We start from the raw sequence: 23,841 nt of genomic DNA, 5'->3' as shown, positions 1-23,841 counted from the left end.
AAGATTAATATAGCTTTGTCGAACTTAGATTTTTTGAACATGTGTCCATCTCCACAATAAACACAGGAGATGTTTTCAAATTGGCTTGGTTGCTGACCTATCATATTACTATTAAAACTGCTAGCAGTAAAGTTCTTAAGCATAAATGACATAAAAGATACTTGAGCTTCAAGTAACGTAAGGGCATCAACTTCATGTACTCCTACCACTCTTCTTCATGTGGCTGCTTGGTTGGTTGACCATTGGTAGTTATTGAAAGCAGTTCTTTCAATAATTTCGTAAGCCTCATTGTAAGAGTTAGAAACAATAGCTCCATTTGCAAAAGCGTCTACCACCATTCTTGTGTGTGTATTGAGACCATTGTCAAAAGTCTCCAATTGGATACAGTGCGAAATACCATGATGAGGGTATTTTTTTAATAATTCCTTTAATCTCTCCCATGCCTCATACAAGGATTCATCATCCAATTTTTGAAATGTAGTGATCTGATTTTGCAACTTAGCATTCTTGCTAGGTGGAAAGTACTTCATCAAGAAGCGTCCAGCCAATTCTTGCCGTGGATATAGAAATAATTGGTAACGAATTTAGCCATGCTCATGCTCTATCCCTCAACGAGTATGGGAACAATTTTAGCCTCAATGTATCTTTGGTCATTCCAATCAACTTGAAGGAATCGCTCACCTCTATGAATAATTAGAGATGAATGTGTGGATCTTCAATAGGAATCAAATAAATTGGCCCACTATTTGAAGCATTTGGAACATCATTGGCTTTAGTTCAAACTGTTGTGCCTCAATCTTGGGTCTCACAGTTCCTGGATTAATTTCATAAAAAAAAGGTACGACATGCTGACGGATGGCATGATCTATGTCATCAGCAGCAATGAAAGAGTTGCAAGCATTAGCAGCTCCATTTATTTGGTTTTGATTATGATTTTCAAGATTCATTTCTTTAGTTTGTCTTTGGGCTTGTCTTTCACTTCTTGTTTGTCTAAAAGTTCCTTAGATTTTAGGGTTGACTGAGAGTAGGTCAATAATTTGATCTATGCTCATAAACACCTAAAAAGAATAACAAAAATACTAATTTAAAATTAATAGAAAAATAAACCAAATTGCAAAAACAATTAACATCACAAATAATGTCTAAAACACAGTACCTAGAAACGGTGCCAAAAACTTGTCATGAAATATTTGAATGATGTGCAATAGTACACAGTCTTCACCAAATAATAAAGTAGTAAGTAAAAAGTATCATCTACACAGCGATTGAAGACTGCCTCTAACCAAAAATATCAATGGTGTTTGCAAGTAGATGAGTCAAATTATAATACAGATGTGTTACAACGAAACACTAATAAGTATTCCGAGGATCGTACCCAAAGGAGGATGAATTAAACCAAAAATATATTTCTACAATATTAAGTCTAAATAGTGATAATTAAAAATTATATTTTGATGAACAATTAAATAGAGAATCATGCATAAAATAAATTAACTGGATAAAAAACATAAAATAATCAAACACCCAAATCAAAATAACAGAAAGAAGATTAACTTGTTTCAAGGGTCGTAAATAACTTCAGAATTTGGTTTTAGGTGGAATTAACTATAAACTAACTAGTATTACCTCTCGATTTCTACTAATTAATTAATAGATAGGTACTCGCTTATCTCTCAACCTCACTTTTCTCTCTAGGGTAAGTTATGATTCACTTAATAAACTTATCTCTTGACCTCATTTATCCTAGATTACTTCCTAGGGTCGTCACTTTTAGGGATTAAACACACATAATTTATTTCCAATTTATTCCTCTCGGGAAACTGAATCCATCCATTAAATACTTCCACATCCACTCGTTAATCTTTCTAGAGATTTACCCTCTTATAGATCCAGATGTCATAATTCTTAAGTTTAATTTAAGCATGCAAAAAAAACAAATAAATTAAATAAGAGAAAGGTAAGAATTTTCTCAATTGATTGAATTGGATTCGCTTGGAGTTGCATGATTTCATAATTGTTAACTGATCTTCAATTTTTGAACAAGAACAATTGAAAGAAAACTGAATACCTCAATAGAAAAGACAAGTTTCAAACCATACGTAGTCGAAAAGAACAAAGAGTTTTGGAAATGAAATAAGAACGTAATAAAACCTAAATTCTCTAACTCGAACTCTGAACTCTGAACTACCTCCCTTAACTTAGGCATAGCCTTACTACTTATAGAGACATTTAGAAACCCTTACTAGGTCACTTGGAAGCCCTAATCTCGGAATATATTGATTGTATGGATGAATTTATCCTTCTCGGTATTCACTTTCCACTTTTAGCCATGCGTTCAACACACCATGCTTGTGTCGCTACACAACATCGAAACCTTGCATTTGGTCTTTTGGCTTTGTGTGTTGCATCTCGGGCACTTGTGCTCCACTCTGGTGTTGTCCATGAGGCTATTGGGCCGCTAAATAATTATCCTGCACACTCAATTTAGCAAATTAGACTTACCTATGTCTCGAATTTGCCTAATATGTCAATAAATGTCAATTTATGCGTAAAAATGCTTTTTGTTTTTTACTTAAGCTCCTAGTGCTAGAACTCCTAGTGCTGAAAATAACATAATTAATCCTAAACTACCTAGAAAAGAAGTTCTTAAAGTGTCGAAATGTACCAAAACTACCACCACAATTGGCGACAAGTAGGGGTGCTCAACGGTTAACCGGTCAGTTAACTGAACTGACTAGTATTAACCGAATTAACCGAACCTTTTAGTCCTTTAACCGTTAACTGAACCGAAATTTTTCAAAAAAAATTAACTAAATCAAAATATTTCATTTAATTCGGCCGATTAACCGAATTAACCGAAATTTATATTTTTTTAAAACACATATAAAACTTATAAAAAATAATTAAATTTATAATATTCATTTGACTACATTAATCATATTTTTTATTAAGTTCGGTTAATTTGGTTAATTACCCGATTTCGAACTGAATTAACCATTAACCAAAATTCTGAAAAAAACCTTTAACTGACCTCCAATCGAATTAGATCAGTTAACTGACCGATTAACCGAATTAGATCGGTTCGGTTCGTTAATTCGATTTTAAAGGAAGTTTGAACACCCCTAGCGGTAGGTCAAATACCCACACACTTAAGTTTTTGCTTGTCCTCAAGCAAATAAAAAGAAAAATAAAAAAGAAATGAAAAACAAAAAATAAACATGCACGAAAAGAAAATGTACTTGAGCTAGCTTGGTACACGAGACCAGATCAGAGCATTAACACTAGGAAGAATTGCCTAAATATGCAATTCTAGCTAGAAAATTAAACAATTTACAATTTATTTATTTATTTTCAAACCAAGTAATTCAAAATATTACAAAGCAAACAAGTGAAAGAAAATTAAACATTGAATTCTATCAAAATGTACATACGAATATAACATTTATGAGTGAAGAATATAGTCAGTTCAAATTTTTCCTACTCAGCTTATTTTTATTCATGCTTTGAACTCTAATATAATATTTATAAGCATAAGCACTTATGAGTTTTGTGGCAATATGAGTGAGAATTTTCTCAGTTTATCATATTTTATTACACTATGAACACTCAACACTCTCTTGGCTTTTATCCCATTTTATGATTTTATCACACTCGCAATGCTTTTAATCCTCAGAATGCTTTTGTTCCTACAATTCATTTTAATTTAAGCACATGCTTGTAAAGATTATGCCTATTATACTGCACTGTTTCAATAACCATTAACTTATTTGTTGAGTATTTCAATTCAAAAAGCATAAATGCCTATTCATATCTATCTTTCTCACTTGGTATTTTTAATTTCATTTTTCCTATTCACAATTTAATAAATTGTGAAATGGAAAAGATTGAGCTAAGTCAAAAAGTTGAGACATCGCAAAATGCAGTGTGATCAGATCTCTTTTTACTCTTTATCTAAGCAGATGACAGATTTCAAAAATTAATCCTTTGCCCTACAGGAAATCTGAAGAAATATATGCTAAACAGAGTCATCTGAAGCCTAAGGTTATGTCAATTATTAGTATGAGTAGTTTCTAGAACACGAATAAATTGATTTCTAAAAACTGCGACAAAAAAATCATTTTGAAGAAATATAGAGTTAGAATGATAGCCTATTTCAGATGTGAGTTTACTGAGCATCTGACGAAGGATTTCCAGGTAGAATCAGCTGTTATTAGTTATTAGACTCTTAAACTGATGTTCATTTCACAAAGAATTAAGAAACCAAGAATTTGTAGTAGTAATGTAGGAACTAATCAAAGTGAGACTCAAGATATGATGTTGAGATCTAAAGCTCGTACACCAGTCAAAACTTATGTTGTCTGAGCTAAAAAAGAGGCTACAATTCTTGAAATCATATTTGATTGATATTATCCTCTGTATAGATTGGTTAAGTCTGCATGATGTTATAGTCAATCGTAAACAGAAAAAAAGAATGTTAGTGAGATATCAAAAGAATGGATAGATAAATGTTGAGACAGATAGATTTGATTATTCGACCAATACCATATCAGCAATATTAGCCCGAGTATTGATAAAAAAAGGGTTGTAAAGTGTATTTGACTGCATTTTAGATGCCCGAGTATCAAAATCAAAGATAGAACAAGTTTCGTCAGATAATGAATTTACTAATGTGATTCCTAAAGAATAGCCAAGTTTGTCATCTGAAAGAGAAGTTGAAATTGTTATTGAAGTGGCACTCAAAATTGCTCCTATCTTGATTGCACTGTACAAAATGGTATAGATAGAATTGAAAGAATTCAGAACAATTTGGCAATAATTATTAGATAGGTGATTTATTCAATCGAGCGTGTCATCTTAGAGTGTTTTAATGTTATTTGTGAAAAAGCAAGCTGAAACTATGAGATTGTATACTGATTATAGATAGTTGAACTGAGTCACCATAAAGTATAAGTATATATTACTCCGTATAACCGACTTGTTTGGTTAGTCAAAGGGAGCTATTGTGTTTTGAAAGATTGACTTTTGATCAGATTGTTGTTAGTTCAGAATTATGAGTTAGTTGTATCGATAAAATTGACACAAATGGTCGGGAATGAAAAGAGAAAATTTTGGAATACATGGTTAAATGTCAATTATACAAACAAGTTAAAATCCAGCATCACAATTGTAATGATTGAGGAATGGAAGTGAGAATGAGTTATTATGGAGTTTATATATTGGGTTTACTTTATCGTCGAAAAAGCACTATCTATCATTTCAGATCGAGACTAAGATGAATCTCTAGATTTTTAAGTAGATTATACGAAGTCCTGATCACGAAACAAAATTTCAGTATAGTATTTCATCCTTAAACTGACAGACAATCAGACCGGATGATTCAAATATTAGAAGACAAACTGCAATGTTGCATAATTGAATTTGAAAGCAGTTAAAGAAAATTTCTACCATTGGCAGAGTTTGTATATGATGATAGCTATCGATTAAGTATTAAATGGTACCATACAAGGTTTTATAAGAACCTAAATGCATAAATCCAATATACTGGTTAAAGTTGAGAAAAAGAAATATTATAGGGACTGAGATGATTTGTGAAACACAAGATAAAATTAGGATTATACGAGATTGTTTGAAAGTCACCTCAGATCGACAAAATCGTATGCTGAATTGTAGAGAAAAGTTATCGAATTTCAAACCAGTGATAAAGTAATATGGTATCGTCATAATATAAAAGATCTATGAGAGCCGAAATATAAACATGAAATTCACAGTACCCTAACCTTTCTGCAGGTAAAAATTTCGAGGGCAAACTTTCCTTAAAGGGGAGAGTTGTAACAACCCATTTTTTAGTGGTGTCAAAAATAATGGTTTCGGGACCAAAATTTCGACAAGATAGTCGATAGATATATTTAATTAATATTTATGAGTTAAAGATAGTATAATATTGAATCTTGATTTAATAAATTTTATTAATTGGCCAGTTAGTCAAGGTACAAGTGGTGCGCACCAAAAGTCAAGTGATTTTGGAAAATGAGATAAAGGGACCTAGTTTTTATAAACTAAGCCCGTGAATGTTTTCATTAAATATTTATGGAGTTATTATATAAGTGAATTGAAGTTTCATCCAAAAATTTTAGTGATTGGATAGTTAATTAAGGTACAATGACAAAATCATAAAAACTGCAAAAATTAATCACTATTGATTTTTATTGATTAAAAGACATAAATAACATTATTTAAAGGACTTAATTGGTAATTTGGCCACAATAGATTATAGTGGATGGAAAAGACATGATTTTGTCTTTATTTTTGCTATTAAAATTATCAATAAAATTTAAGAAAATAATAAACTTTTAGTTAAAACAAAGGTGGAAGGAGAGAGAATTTTTCATTCTCATCTCCTTCACCATTTGAACACCATGGATGGATGTTACAACTCTCCTCCAGTTAGGAAATTTCATCCCCAAAATTCATACTTGAAAACAAATGAGGGTACTGATCTTTTCTTTGACTTTCTCTCTCTCATATGGCTTCTTCGGTGATATGATTCCTCCATAATACTTCAACCAAGGGGATCCTCTAATTTCTTAGCTCATTAACCTTTCTAGCTAGGATATAGACGGGCTCTTCCTCGTAAGATAAGTTTGGCTCAACTTCAAGCCCTTCAATCTGTATCACATGATTGGGATTGGATCTATACCTTCTTAACATTGACACATGGAATACACTATGGATCTTCAATAGTTCAGGAGGCAAAGACAATCTATATTCCACTGGGCCCACTTTGTCTAAAATCTCATAGGGTCCTATGAACCTTGGACTTAGTTTGTAATATCCTATTTTTCAGCAGTGTCGAAAATAGTAGTTTGGGAACCACAATTTCAGCTAATGAGTCTGTAATTTATAGGTATTTAATATTTTTAAGGTTATGTGATTTTCGTATTAACATTTGGTTAACTGATTTTACTGTTTACTTATTTAATTTAAGAAAAAATGACTAATTTATAAAAGTAGTAAATTATAGTCATAATTGAATTGTAATGATTTGATGGCTTAATTATCAAATGAGAGAGGACATATGTAGTAATTAAACCATACTGAATATAGATGGACAGTTAAGGGCTTTTAAATTGTTAAAATGTATGTTTGTTAAAAAGGGTAAAATTATAATTAAGTAAAATTAAACTAAAAATAATTAAAATAAAAGTTACATCATCTTCTCTAAGGGTTCTTCCACCGAAAATAAAGTGGGAAATCTCCATTTTTTTAGCTTAAGGTTCGGCCATCACCAGTTTCTTGCATGTAAGCCTATTTTAAACATGTTTCTTATAATTTTTATGTTTTTGAGATCGTTGCAACTAAGTTCAGCTAACTCGTAGCTTCATTTTTGAAATTGTCAAGGATTTTGGATTTTTCCTTAGATGACCCTTATTTATTCTTGATTTTAATTAGTGAATTTGTAGTATTGTTTGTTGATTAAGATTATTTTGTAAAGTGATTTTTGTTATTTTAGTTAAAGGATTAAATTGATAAAATATTAAAACTTAAATAGATTTTAGTTAAAGGATTAAATTCCATATTGACTACTAATAAGTATAAGTTGAGTATGTATTTGTTGAAAAATGGTTGTAATTATGAATTATGAAATCTTGGTGTGAATATACTGGTTTTGCAGAATATGTATAAACATTGTGAAAGTTCCTCTAATGTGTTATTGTGATGAATTCAGATAAATGCCCGTTTGAATGTAGTAAATGATTAGGATACAATTGGCATTCCAATAGGGTTAGTATGTGCACTTTGATGCCTCTGTTCGCACTTTAGTGCCTCTATTTACACTTTGGTGTCTTTGTTTGCACTATAATGCCTCTGATTGTACAATCGTACCTCTGTTTGCATTTCAGTGCCTCTATTACGCATTTATGATGCATTTGGTGTGGTGTAGTTACCCGAGTATTTAAGTCAAGTTACTATAGTTCATCAGGCTAAGTGTTAATTGATTTACAGCTTAATTACTTAATATTATTGCATATTTAAGACATTATTAAGTTATGAATGTTGGAATGAAATTCTTGCTTATGTGTGTGTGTGTGTGTGTGTGTGTGTGTGTGTGTGTGTGTGTGTGTGTGTGTGTGTGTGTGTGTGTGTGTGTGTGTGTGTGTGTGTGTGTGTGTGTGGATGGTTATATTGAGATAATTTGATTGATGGAATTGATTAATTCTTGGAAATGTGTTATTATGTTATATATGAACATATACTAATAAGGTGTGAACTTGTATCTAGTTATCAGGAGAAAGAAATTATCTTCTTGTTTAACTATCTTGGTTAAGGTAAGTTTAAATGATGTTTAAACTGTGAACTTATTAAACTTCTTAAGCTTACTCGTTTTTTTATGGTTCTTTTGTAGTTATCATTTTGCTGATTGATCGGACGGATCAGTTTGGAGCTCACACTATCCAGCCATCTCAGTAACTTTTGTTTTCATTTTGGGATATGGCAAGTATATAGGTGTTTTTTTGTTGATATGTAAATTGTTAAGTTATTTTGGTATATCTATTAATGTACATGGTTTTGGATGTGTACTTGTGTTAAATAGGTTGATCCTAAATGGTATATAATTTTGGTGATGATGTTTTGAAATGGTTGCTTGTTGAGTATACCCATGTTTTGGTCAATTAGATTTGTGGTTTTAGGCATGAATGGTTAATTGTAACCCTATTCTTGAATTGAATGGGTGTGTGAATTGAGGTGCCTTTTGATGGCATATTGGTTAGATATAGGGTGGATGAATATTTGGCATGTATTTGGTGATTTGAATGTGCTTTTAACCATGTAAAATAGGCTAGTTATGGCATGTCTTGTTGTGCAAGATATGTTGCTTGAATTGGCTTGATATAGGGGTTAAAAATGGAGCACACAAGCTGTCACACGCAGTGTGCCACACACGGTCACCCACACAACCGTGTGTCTATATTGTTTTAGGTGTAGGTTTCACACGGTCTAAGACATGACATGCGACGTGGTCGAATGTCTTAAGTCAATTTGTAGCACAGTTTGGCACACGGTCGTGTGACCCAACTTCAAATACACACATGGTTTGGCACACGGTCATCTGGCACTATTTTAAATACCCACATGGGCGGACACACGGGTTGAGACACAGCCGTGTGGCCCCTGTTTTCAAATTTTTCAAATTTTTCTAAAATTTTTTGATTTGTTTCGATTTGATCCTAGATTGTTTCCAAATAGCTTTTAGGGCCCCGTAGGCTCAATTTAAGGCACATTATTGTATTTTTTCCATGATTAGGTTCAACTGTTATATGTTAGCATTTAATTTATATAATTTTTTTCTATTATAAAGAAAATTGTTCTACTTTGATCAGTAATAATCTATAACCCTAATCTAGCAATGGATATGAGATAGGGGTGTTACATAGTTTTTTTCTGACCAAATCTTATAATCTTTTTCCATGGAGAGGCCTTCAAGAATACTTTATCCCTTACTTCAAAGGAAATTTCTTTCCTTTTTAAATCAACATATGATTTCCGCCAGTCTTGTGCTTCTTTCAAATGATTGCGAATGATTTTAACCTTTTCCTCAGTTTTGAATACTAGGTCTGGTCCTACAATCTTCCTTTCGTTGAGTTCCGTCCAATAGGTAGGTGTCTTACACCTTTGAACATATAATGCTTCAAATGGAGACATTTTTAAACCAGCGTGATAATTGTTGTTGTAAGTGCATTTGACCAAAGGGATATACTTCTCTCAATTGATCCCAAAATCCATCACAGAGCTTCTTAGCATATCTTCTAACACTTGGATGACTCTTTCAAACTGCCATCAAACTGAGGGAGGAATGCAGTGCTAAATTTCAGTTTTGACCCCAAGGAATTCTATAGTTGATTCCAAAACCTCGAAGTGAATCTTGGATCTTTGTCAGACACTATAGGGAGCGTATCCTGTGTAGGCATACTATCTCGACGATATACAACTCAGCCAACTTTTTCCAAGGAATAAGTAGTATTTACTGGTAGAAAATGTGTTGACTTTGTAAGCCAATTCACTACTATCCAAATAGGATTTGTCTTGGAGGGACTAAGAGGTAGCCCTGAAACAAAGTCCATAGTGATCCTATCTCATTTCTGTTCTGGAATTTCTAAAGAATATAGTTTTCCTGATGGGTCTTGATGTTTAGCCTTCACCCTTTGACAAGTCAGACACGTTGAAACATAATAGTAGTACGTTGAGCAAATTGCTTAGTGGTAAACTATGACTCAAATTAACATAAAATTGAATATACAAATGCATACATTTAAGTCAAGTTTATTTCATACGAAATTTCATGTCATTCATCTCAACTATTACAAATTTTTAGTAACATATTCATATTTACTTAATTTCGGATATCATAATAAAAATCTTCGAGTTTATAAGTTCGATCTTGATCTATTAGCCCCCGGGGTTTGTTTTCAACTTAAATCATATAGCATAGAATTTCATATTTCCAAAACATTTCATTTCATTACCATTTTACCAATTCATGTATTTTTAACCCTATTAACCTAACACGAACTTGATGCGGATACACAGATCCGTCACTAGGGTTTTTCCAGCAATGATGACGCTAAAATAATATATACTTCCACTCTGAATTGCCCGACAACAAAGGTTTTTGCTCAACTTGATCAATCTGTCACCCCGGATTGCCCGTCAATAATGACTCAAAGCATGACATCTACCACCTCAGATTTTCTACCAATGATAATTTAACTCAGTACAATAAACCTATAGCATGCCAACTATATCCGGCACAGTTCAAATAGTTAATAGGGCAACAAATTCCAATTTCATTATTTAATTCAATACATAATTTAACATACTATGGTCATCATCACTTTATCAATTCATACAATATAACAAGTTCCAATTCAATTTCATACCAATTGCATATTTCAAGCAAGACATAAAATTTTCTATTTTATTCAATTCAACCCCTAGTTTGGGATTTAATCCTATTCACATCAATTGTGCTCAAAAGGCCTATAACACCTAAATTTCTAATAACACGAAATTAGGAACGAATAAGGGACTAAATTGAAAGAAACTACAAGCTGGCAACCTAAATTGGAATAAAAAGGAAAGTTGGAAACCAAGTTGTACATGGTTGGGATCCAATTTCAATTCAGTTAAGGTGGAACCAACCGATTCCTTAGTAGGAAGCATAATAATTAGTGATGCATGACTCTTATGAGGTTGGAAGAAGCGCGGGAAGGGTTATAAATAGCTGGGAACGACTTCCCATGGATGATTTTCTTCCCAACCTTGTCTCAATTTCTCCCGTTCTTCATCTTCTTCTATAGCTCGAAGAAGTAGCCATGGAAGCTTCTGTATAAAGAAAACTTCATGAGGATGAAGCTAGAAAAGTAGGGAAAACAGTAAGTGGGTAAGGTTCTTCAACTTTTTGTGTACATAAGAGTTAAGAAATGAAGTTATGGATTTCCAAAATTGTCTTAAGGGTTTTACATATTTCTAGAAAAATGGGTTAAGTTGATATATTGAGTATAACTCATGGTTTTTGGTTGGAATGCTTAGCTACTGTTAGGATAATGGAAACTCTGACATTCGAGAAAGCTAAGCTATGGGAATGATAAGGAATCAGGTGAGTTCTTAAAACTCCAAACCTGTTGTTATGGTTACACTATTAAATATGCCATGTTTTCATGAGGATGATAATATGATAATATGGGCATGCAATACATGTCTGTGGGAAAAACCTTTATTGAATAGATGAAGTTAGGAAGGGAAATGGGGGAAGAACCTTTAGTTACCGCCTTGGGCAAAGCTCTGGACCTTGCGAAGGGAACACTACGGTGTTTGAGCATCAAGTTTAGGTGGTATAAATGAGGTTATTGGAGGAGGATTAAGGAAAGGAAATTATGTAATGGTATTTACAACATCGGTGATATCGACTAGTCCTTTAAGGCGACACTGTGACGACTATATATAGCGTAAGACCGTAGATGAAAGATGTTATGGCATTCTGGTATGAAATGAGTAGCGTAAGATCATGGATGAAAGATGTCATGCCGATATTATACACAATAATGAAATTTGCAAAAGACCATGGATGAAAGACACTATAGTAGCAAGGTAAATGATATAAGGTACGGTGTAAGACTATAGATAAAAAATGCTATGGCAGCTAAATATGATAAGTAAGACCATTGATGAAAGACTCCATGGCATCCATAGAGAGATGGCCCATCGAGACAGTAAACACGAAACAAAGATAGTCTGCCAGGATAATAAACATAAAATAGAGATAATCTGTTAGGATAATAAACATGAGGTACGTCCACAAGGATAGTAAATATGGGTAAGTATGTTGGGATAGGAGGAAAATATAACTATGAAGGGTATAAGTCCATAGTTTGGCTACGGCACCCTGTAAAGTCTGCCAAGACACACACACTAAAAGAAAACCTAGACTCGAGTGTAGGGTATAAGTCTATACAACTAGTATGATAAACTTCGCAATAGGGGAAAGAGTTAAAAGAAAGTACAAGTAATGGCAAGCAAACTTTGAGGAATTCGCCAAAAGTAATGAAATCTAACAACGCATGACCGAATTCCCATGAGTGATGGGAAAAGATAAGTTATGCGGTAGCTATCCTAATAATGGAAATACAATAGGATAAATTATCCAAGGATCACAAGCAAGGATATGAAATGAAGAGCCACCAAGGAGAGCTCAATGAAGTTGTACATGAGAAGCATATCTCATAGGGATATTGGAGGATGTATTCCCAGGATAAGGGTTCTATCCGAAGGACAGAATGTCTGTTAAGACTATTCCTCATTGAGGAAAATCTAGTGCGGGTACATCGCAGAAAAGGTAACTCTATAAGAAGGAAATGAGTAAGTAATAAGGCAGACTTGCATATTGCAAAAACGATAAATTATGGGTGTGCTGGAGGGGTGAGACCTGCTGAAGGTCAACACGTTATGGAAACATCAACAAGTCATTTGGGAATAGTGCATGGAAAGATAGAGTCCGCCAACAACTAGTTCGATCATGAAAGTCCGCAAGATAGGTAAGGCTTATGGATTATTAGGTGGAAAGACAAAAATAGAGCTACAATAGAGGTATAAGAGGGGAAAATAGGCACACAATGAAGTTAGATAAAGGACAACGTGTTGTATATAATGCCTTAAGTGTAGTCTTTTCGTCAATATACACTTGTAATTTTTTTGAACAGATTGATTAATAAATTCATTAATTAAATTAATATACTTTGTATAATTTCCCTCACATGGTTTTTGCAAGCAAAGTAAAATGGAAGCTAATGTTGCTTATTGGTTGTTTAAATGTTAAACTAATACTAAGCGATATTATATGTTCAGATCATAGTATAGAAAGAAAACTTGTATTAGTAGACCAACCTAAACATATCCTTAGTTTAACAAAAAATGAGCAAACCAATTAAAAGACTAATATGTCGTCTATCAAGTCCAATTAGGAGATGCCTTGTCTTGGGCATTAGAGTAAATGACTCCAAGAAGGTAGAGATATAGATGTGACTAAGTAACTAACAATATGTCAGACAAGACCCAAGCAGAATAGATCCTGAATTTGTTTATGGATTTATTCACTTGTGACGTTCACAGTGTGACATACCTAAATCCTGAGTGGATTGCGGACTACGTATGCATGACTCATACACTTTGATCTATGTAAAAGCTCAAGTACAAATAGATAAGGAACTGAAAGCCAGTATGTTATGTGTACGACTTCTGTAGTATGTAGTGTCATTCAAAATAGTGAAATTCATAGCCCAAAACATGGGAAATGATATCCTCTCATTGGCCTTACATAGTTGATGAAAAGTAAACGTGGCCACAGGTCGTTCATCTTTGTGATGGATGACTTGATCACTGTTTGATAGTGATTGACTTTTCATGAAAGAATATGTAATGGCTACCATGAGATAAAATAGGATCATATTGGGAGAAAGAATATTATCCTAAAGTGTAACACCCTTAACCCGTATTAGTAGTTGGAACAAGGTTACAGAGTATTACCGGAGTTTACATTTTAGAACTATCAAAAATTTTAAAACATTTAATTCATATCATCAATCACATCAAAACCAATCAATATCATACATATTGTCCCTTATACGAGCCCTCAAGGCCCTAGAACCACATTAGAAACAAATCGGGACTAGATTAGAAACATATAGAAATTTCAGGGAAAAGATGAAAATTTACAAACTGCAGGGGTCACACGGCCATGTGACTCACACGGCCAAGAGACACGCCCGTGTCTTAGGCAGTGTAGGCATTTGAAATAGGGACACACGGTCGTGTCCTAGCCCGTGTCCGTGCCCAAATAACTCACTAACTTGGGTCACACGGCCAAACCACACGCCCGTATGCCAAGCTGTGTACCCTCCGAAATAACCTCACACACCCGTGTGCCAGGTTGTGTGCTAGCCTGTGTAAAACCTGACTTGAAACCCTTTAAAAACTATAAAGGACACACAGCCGTGCTACCTGGCCGTGTGTCACACACAACTGAGACACACGCCCATGTCTCTACTCATGTAGACGAAAATAAGCTATTTTACAAGCCATTTTTCTCACCCTTTTCAACATATACCTATAATCCCTTTTGTACATATACATAAGCCCTCAAAAGGCACCAAAATTATGCATAATCAAGCCAAACACATATGGTATAATAACATCCAACCAATATGCCCAAAGGCACCTCAAATGACAACATTAAAACATGTATAACCATGTACTCAATTTGGCCAAAATAATAGATTAACTTCTAACTAAGTTTGCATCATTACACAACATGTAAATCATTGACCAAAACATACCATTTGGTACCAACTGTACCACATAACCATTAGCATCAAAATACATATATTCATACTATGGCAAAACACCAATTCACAACAAGTTATATGTCATCTAACATGCACATTCAACTACTTTCTATCTACCATCATTCAACCATAACAAGTCATATATCAACCATTACAAGGCTACTTATATACACCTTATAATATATATCATTTTACCAACACAAGGTCAAAATACAAACTAACCAAATGGTCATTCCCACAACCAAAACACATAGGCTAACATTAGCCAAAATACTTATACATGCCATTATAAAATTAACCAAGACATCAACATATTCCGATATGATCGCTGGATAGTGTGATAAATCTCTGACTAGCTTCCAACCTCATCGAGCTTCCAATAGTCTGAAAAGTAAAGAAAAATAACTACGTAAGCAATGAATGCTTAGTAAGCTCGTATAAACTTTAATCAGATCAATTTATTTCCAATATGAAATTTATACATATCAAGAATAATCATATACAGATACCACATGATTCATTAAACCAAATTCAACATCTCACAAAATGAGTAAATCCACAGTATCACCTATACATATTATCTCTAGCATAGTAGGATTTTAAATAATGTTAAACTCTTCCAAATTTTTTTATTATCATTTTTATTTCATTACTTTCCACACCCGTTCCATATGCTTAATATACAAGACATAACATATCATTCAACCATATCCACAAGCTAGTGCATTTAAACATAGCCTTTTCGAATTAATCACATAATAAGCCATTTCATAAGAAATTTCATATTTTTAAACTTTACCACTTTTTTATGAGTACAAGCATATTTTCATTTGAGCACTTACCATTCCAATGCAACTTATAAGTAAACGGAATATCATTCAACCAACAGCTTGGCACTTGCCTAAGCATCAAACAACAACACATGTTAGCATACTTGAACAAATTTCATATAAATTCAACCTTGATAACTATATTTTCTCAACATGTCACATTTGAGTTTATTACTCGTCTCAACTTACATAATTACCATGTATCAACATATCAAAGATATTAATATGTGTACATGTCCTGATACATATCATTATCTTACTGTTTCATCATATACATATATCATTCATTTCAATATATCAATATATAAACCATTTCCATATAATTCATGTAAATACTTGTTCCAATTCATATCGAACCCATATAACCTCGTAACAGAACTGCGCCCATTGAACCACTTAAAATAATATTGGATAGCGGGAATCTCACACACTAAGTGCCAACACATTGTCGAAACCACTACTATCTCATATCTCATATCAGTGCTCTCTCTCAAGCCATAAATGGGTCTGCTCACACAAGCTGTCAATCAAGACGTAGCTACACGGTGCTGCTCACACAAGCTGTAAAGTAACCGCAACACATGCTGGAAACTTAGCCACCGATAGGACATAGGAGACCAGCACCCAAAACAAGGTAACCCCTAATGACATGTCATTTGTATCCTAAATATTCCTGAGGTTCAAACGGGACTCGATAGTCGTCATGCGTTGTTGAATTTTCCTCGTTCCATTATAAGCTAAATTGTATAATATCATATATATATCGATTTATTTTCAATAAAATTCATATAATAACATTCAATTTAATCCACAATATACATAGTATAGTTCATACGAACTGACCTGGCTAAATTACAGAAATACCAAAGTTTAGGGGTATTTTGGTAATCTTTCATTTTCCTCGATTTTTCACCCGATCTTGATCTAAATTAATAATTTCATTCAATATATTAATTTAAAAAATAGAACATTTCACTTCATACAATTTGGTCATTATTGACATTTTTACAAAATTACCCCTAAAGTTTTACTTTTATTCAATTTAGTCCCTGAGCCCAAAACATGCAAATTAACCATTTTTACCCAAAATTATGCTTAGCTGAATGTTCATGGTATCCAAATAAGCCCATTCATGCAACAATTTCACATTAAATCTTTGTACTTCTATTAATTTAACAAATTAATCCTTAATCAAAAATTTTTATCAAAATCACTTAACAAAATACTTTTAAATATAAATCAGCATTCCAAATTCATCATCTAACATAAAAAATCACAAGATTCATTAATGGAAACATTTAAAATCTTTAACAGTTTCAAAATCAAAGGAACAGGCTACCTGGACCTAGTTGCAAGGATCTCAAAAACATAAAAATTACAAGAAACTGATAGTTTAGGGGCTTACATGCAAGGAATTTGCTTAAGAAAAATTTTCAAGCTTCCATGGCTCTTGCTTGCTGTAAATTTCGGTTGAAAGATGAAACAAAAAGATGACCACTTTGTTTTATTTATTTAATATATCTTTAATTGCCTAATTACCAAATTACTCTTACCTAACTTTAAAATTTTCATAATTGTCAAGCCATGCACATACACTAACTCATTTAATGGTCTAATTACCATACAAGGACCTCCACTTTAAAGTTCTATAGCTATTTAATGCCTTTAGCTTATAAAACACAACTTTTGCACTTTACGCGATTTAGTCCTTTTTGCTTAATTAATTATCGAAACGATAAAATTTTTCAATGAAACTTTCATACCATATTAATTACACTCTGTAAACATTTATAAAAATATTTAAGGCTCAGTTTATAGAAACGAGGTCCTAATACCTTAATTTCTAAAACCACTTAACCCTAGGGTCATACCACTTGAACTTAATAAATTGCTTATAAAACAAAAGTCACAATATCAAAAAAAACTTTTTAAAATTGCAATTAACTCGTAAATATTAAATATAATATTTACTAACTTACTCGTCGGATTTGGTGGCCCCGAAACCACTATTTCTGACACCACTGAAAAACAGGCTGTTACACAAAGAAATCAAAGATATCCTATGAGGGTAACACACTTATGACAAGTTCATTGGACGAGCATTGAGTAGTTGCTTTCGTAATGGTATGTCGTTGGGGAGAGCTCAATCATGATACTATTGTAGAATGACTTTGTAACTAACTGGGTTTATAATTAATAGACGAAAATTCAAAAATTAATTATAAATCAATTAATAGGTGAAAAGTCAAAACTTTATTATAAATCATTTGAGTCTCAACTACATATGTTCAACCGGCTCCTTTGCTAGCTCATTGAAACTAGAAATGAATTGCGTGTTTGAATAGAAATGAACTAAATGAATTGGAAAAGAGAAATGGGAAACATTTAAGAATGATTATGGTTTTCTCCAAAATTGAGAAATGGAATCATTTGGAAATGAATGTAGGTTTCAAAAAATGGAAATGAAAATAAAAATTTTTCATTTTCAATCCTATATGAATTACTTAAAAAATGATATGAATAATGAGTTTATGTTTTTGGAACTCATGAAGTCTGAAAATGAAAATAAATCATTCGATCATAGTGAACATGTTGAGTTGTGAAATATTGAACATATTTTCTCGAAATTTTACTAGAGGCAAAATCGTCAAAACTTTTGTTGTGGGTAAAATAGGAATGAGAAATTTTTTATATATATTAATATTAAAGTTTATTTTGGGAAATAGAAAAACTGAATCTGGTTGGATCACATTACAGTGTACTGGGTCAAAAAAGCTTAGGAAGTACTCGTAATTGGACTCGATATGAGAGAGGCCCAAAAACCTATCATGGACATTAAGGGGTCGGTAGCCCTTGTAGGAATAAACCACTAGAACTCAACAAGGGTTTTATCTCCTCTTCCTATAAATAGATGATACCATTAGAGCTATTAAACAACTTTGAGAGATTTTTATTCTGTCAAAAAAATATAGAGAATTTATTTTCAACTATTACATATATTTTTCCGTAATAACAATTCTACTGGTTTCTATTAATAAGAGAAAATTTTTGTTTTCACCCTAAATGAAGAGAACTTTTCTAGTTCTGTGTTTCGATTCAATTGGTTCAAGCCCACATTTGAAGCAGTTTGTGGAATGAGAATAGCGAAGACCATTTGGTTGAAAGCCAGGAACAACGAACGTTCGCTAAGCCAAAAAAACAAGTACAAATTTGGTTAAGGTTTATTGTTATAAATATAACAAACTAGGTTGATTTTCAAAATTTTAATTTTTCGATGTGCAAGAAAATCGTTTTCAAACTGAGATTTTTCCAACACAACGAACACTTTGCGTAAGGGGAAAAGTGAAAGGAAGGAAAGATAAGAGGTAAGGATAAGTTTCGCTGATATGGCGAAGTACTTAGGATATGGCCGAGTGAAGCTGTAAGGCATGGAAGATCGGGTGGAGTTCGCCACCCCAATAAAGAACACTCGCCTTGGGCAAGCAGGGGGCATTTATGTTTAGTTATTTTTCATTATTTACCCTCGTGTGAAGGGGTTTATATATATTGAGCGAAAGAACTTACTAAGTTCAATCGAACTTATCAATGGTTGGCTTATGTTCGCAGGACTTGCGAGGTTGATCGAGGACTTGGAGGAGGGACCAAGCTAGATGTTGCTGAGAGCGAGGATCGCTGTTGGATCAAGTCATACACATAAGAAGGGGGTATTATTGGAAGCTTCGCCTTAAGATTTATATTTAGAGAAGCCAAATAGCATACTTAGAATTTGGATCTTTAGGGTAGATAGTCCTTAGCTAATTGTTAGGAATTTCTCTATATACAGTTAGATTTGAGACAGAATTCGTAAGGGTTTAAAAAATTAGTGGCTAAGGCCTTAGTTGTAAGAACTCATATTATTGATTTATTTATTAGATTAAATTACTTTAGTCTATTTATAGTAGCTAAGTTAGTAAAAATCAAGTATAGGTCATTTGTGACGCTTCATACCCGGATTCGGAGGATGGGTTGGGCGAAGGGTGTTACAAGGACATTAACACTCACCTCTAGTTCCATGTAATGCAAAATTATGTATACATGCAACAATTAAATAGTTCACAAATCATAGAATTACAAATCAAAAATTTCGAGTCATTGGTCGATGGCTTTAGCTTTTTCTTTCCCTCTCAAGGAATCCGGATCAACATTAGCTATGGATTAACATAAACATACATCACCATCAATATTCAACCAAATTCACAATCAATTATTATTTTATACAAACTTTACAATTTATTTAATTTAGTCCCTAAAACTGAGACTAACATAACTTTTAATCTAAAACTCCAAACTGAAATTCAATTTTGCTATTGTCTATTAGGGACCTCCTATTTCTTATTTCTCTTGCCAATTTTTCATTTTATTTAGTTTAGTTCCTAATGTACAAAACTATTAATAACTTCACAATTTAGTCTTTTTTCACATCTAGGCTTAAAATCTATCAATTTAATACCTAAAACTTTCAATTCTCAATTATGACAACTTTCAAAACTTTATCAGTTTTATAAATTGATACCTGGGTTAGCCAGATTAAGCTCCATGATCTCAAAAACATAAAAATTACAAAAAGAAATAACTAAAGACTTACTTGAATTTTAAAACTAAAAGCTTAACCCTAAAGGATATGCCATCCCCCTTCTCTTCTTCGTTCTTGTTCGGTTTGTGCAAAAGAAATTAGACAAAATTTCATTGATTGTCTTTTATACAAGGTTTATCTTGTAATTAACTTTTATTAAGCTAGTTAATTTTAATCATTTGTTTTATTAACCATCCATTACACCATCGTCCCCTATCATGAATTCTATCATGCTCTAATTACAATTTTAGACATTTAGTTAATTGTAATTTAGGTCCTCAAGTTATTTTTTTAATTAAAAATCTACAGCGATTAGACTTTACAATTTAGCTCTTGGATCCTAATTAAAGACAATTTCAACTAAATTACTTATCCAAAATTCAATTTACTTGTATAATAGCTCCGTAAATATGTACTCAGTTTACGAAAATGGGGTCCCAAAATCGCATTTTCCGACACCACTAATTTTTGGGTCGTTACAATTCAGGTCAGGCTAATGCAAAATATTAGGCTCATTTTCTAGGCCTGATCAATTTGTTGGGGAAACATTCATTTTAATGTATTTAGTGTATTTGATGTATTATATTTTTAAAATTTTTTATATAAAACTAATCTAAAAAAATTAATACGGGTGGACTGGGTCAAACTCGAGTTTAACATTTTTAATTTAGGTCAGGCTTGAGTAGAATTTTAAACCAAGCCTAGGTTAAAAAATCCTACCTGAGGCCAACCTGCTTAGAAAATGAGTCTTATATTTTGTGTAAGCTTATTTTTCGAGCTTATATTTTCACTCAAACCCTTTCATTTTTTTAGTAAGCTTCGAGCCTGAGTAAATGACCCGAATGACCTGAAATCTAAATCCACTTATCCATTTTTTTAATCTTATTATTATCATTTTTAAAGAAATCTAGCCCAATTTTCTATTAAAGCAAAATCAACCCAAATTAATTCATTGTAACTCATTGACTTGAAAATCCCATGTTGCCTTTGGAAATCTCACGAATCTAAAAGGCATGGCAGTTTCTTTCATTATTTCCAATATCTAGGTTTGATTTATGTTCGAAAAAATCCATTTGTCATGAAGCACTTGGTGACTAGACGAAGAGAACCATCTCAATTTTGTCTAATTTTTCCTCAAATAGGAAGATTTTGATGTCACCTCTCCTCCTTCCAAAACCTAACCTCCTTCTCCTGGACAGACCTCCACTATGCCCCACTCACTGGCAACCTCAAAACCCTCCTCATCCAAACAACCGGTCGCCCCCCCCCGCCCCGCCAACTTCGACGGCAGCAACGTCACACACAACCCATCAACCAACTCCATCACGGGCTACTTTCTCCCCTTCAAACGCCACAATTTATAAAGAAATTTTTTATTATTTTTTATAATTTTTTATAAATAAAAATTCATAATAATACTGGTTCTGTAGCTTTTGTTGTTACGGAGATGCTGAAATGATGATAATATAAGGAAAAAAAATGGGTGGAGATGGAGTAGAAGATTATGACGATGTGCTTTTATTTTTTTGTTTTTGGTTAAAATGAAGTTGCTTTTGTCAGGGAAGAAGAAACTTAAAGAATAATAATATTTTTTTAATTAAATGAATGTAGTAATTCCTCTTTATTTTTAATTAATTTTAAATATATTTTTAGATTCTTTTATAATTTGTAAATAATATTTAGAGAATGTCATCATAATTGACATGTGGTTTAATATCTACGCTTTACATGTATCAAATTTAATGCCGTTATAAAAGAATATAGAACAAAATTTCAAGTATCAACTTACAACCAAAAAAAAACCTATAAAAAATTTGACAATTTGAGAGGCAAACTGAGTATTTAAGCCCAAAAAGGGTAAAACGAAAAGAGAAGCGCCAAAATGTAAGGATATCAGGAATTAATAGAGGCATGCATTAGTAAAAAATAATTGGTAAAAAGGATAAACGAAAATGATCCTGAAATTAAACAATAGCATAGAAATTAATATTTTAAATGATATAATTTTTTATACATGTTTGATAATTTAAAATAAAAATAATTTAATAAAAATTTTTAAATATAGAAATTAATAATTAGATAAGAGTTAGTTATCGAAGGATATTTTGAATTAATTCTATTTTATTTTATTTATTTTAATATTATATTATCTTATAAAAACTTTACGTTTAAAATTTTTTTTTTAAAATGAGCTGAAATATTTAAAAATTAAAGATAAATGAGAAATTATTTTTTATAATTTAAAATATATATTTTTAAACAATTTAATTATATTATGCAATTAATTTTAAGTAATATATCAAGCAGTTTTATAACTTAAATTCAGTGCTTAAATTTTTAAGGCTTATTTTTTTAACATTTAATTTTTCAATTTATCAAATTATTCCTCAATTAGGAATTTTGGTAAAAAAAATTAATTAGAAATAGTTGAAAGGTAAGAATAAGAGCCAAAATTTGTGGCGTATTGTTTCCCAATTTATAAGGCGGTGAGAAAAATATAATTGAAATTAACATAATTAAAATTTTACTTTTTGAAGTATGGAGTAAATATGTAGAAAGGAGGAGTTACCGGGATGAATTAATGGCATTATACTTAGTTTATGATATAAGATATTATTCCTTTTATTATTATTAATTTATTGTTACAATTTCCATAATATGGGGCATATTTGACAGTAATGAAAATAATGGTTAACAAAATTATGCCATAATATATTCTTTCCCTTTGAAAAAATTGTGGTTGAGAAAATAACCTCATTAAATTTTAAATGAAGTTTGACTCGAGAATTCCATGATTAAACGTGATTTGGTTATATTCAAAGAAGGTAATTGGCATATTTTTGGACTTCAAAATATCTTTAGCAATAATTGGCTGAGATGAAAATGTATTAGTAGGCTAAAATCGTAAATATCATTCATTAACATAAAAGTATATATATATGCCATATTGCACTTAGAATCGAAATAGTAAAATTATTTCTATTTGTCCTCTACTTCCTATAATATAGAAAACTACTCCTAAAATAAATTATCTCATAATATTTATATTTTTCCATAATACTTACCTCAAGTTGGAGCATGTAAATCGTAAATGCCCAATTTGTTAAGACAATAATCAAATCGTTTCTTTCCCAAAGCCTTTGTAAATATATTTGCTAGTTGATCTGTATTGGAGACATATAAGAGAATAAGACTTTCCTTAATTGCATCATGAATAAAATGACAATCCACCTCAATATGCTTCTTATGTTTGTGATTAACAGGATTACGAGTAATATGCAAAGCAAATTGACTATTACAAAACAAAAGGAATAGCTTTAGGGTGATGCACCCGAGACTGACTATTACAAAACAAAGGCCATAAAATGATACTTTGCTTCAATTGAGGATCGAGAGACAATGTGCTGCTTCTTAGGTTTTTAGGAGATAGGCGACTTCCCAAGAAACACGATTCAGCCAGTTAGAGACCGTCGAGTGATGAGGCACACGACCCAATTTAAGT

The 23,841-nt window shown here is 32.2% G+C and overlaps 1 non-coding gene across 1 annotated transcript; it reads left to right on the top strand.

Annotated features, from left to right (window-relative positions):
- The first annotated feature begins 393 nt into the window (after positions 1-393).
- On the top strand, positions 394-499 carry LOC121220615 (small nucleolar RNA R71). The gene has a single exon (XR_005917835.1). It is a non-coding gene; the product is annotated as a small nucleolar RNA R71 (small nucleolar RNA).
- Positions 500-23,841: the final 23,342 nt, after the last annotated feature.

This window comes from Gossypium hirsutum, chromosome D08 (genome assembly GCF_007990345.1).
Source record: "Gossypium hirsutum isolate 1008001.06 chromosome D08, Gossypium_hirsutum_v2.1, whole genome shotgun sequence".
Lineage (NCBI taxonomy): Eukaryota > Viridiplantae > Streptophyta > Magnoliopsida > Malvales > Malvaceae > Gossypium > Gossypium hirsutum.
Note: the sequence above shows the minus strand (reverse complement) of the source record. Positions and strands in the feature narration are given on the sequence as shown.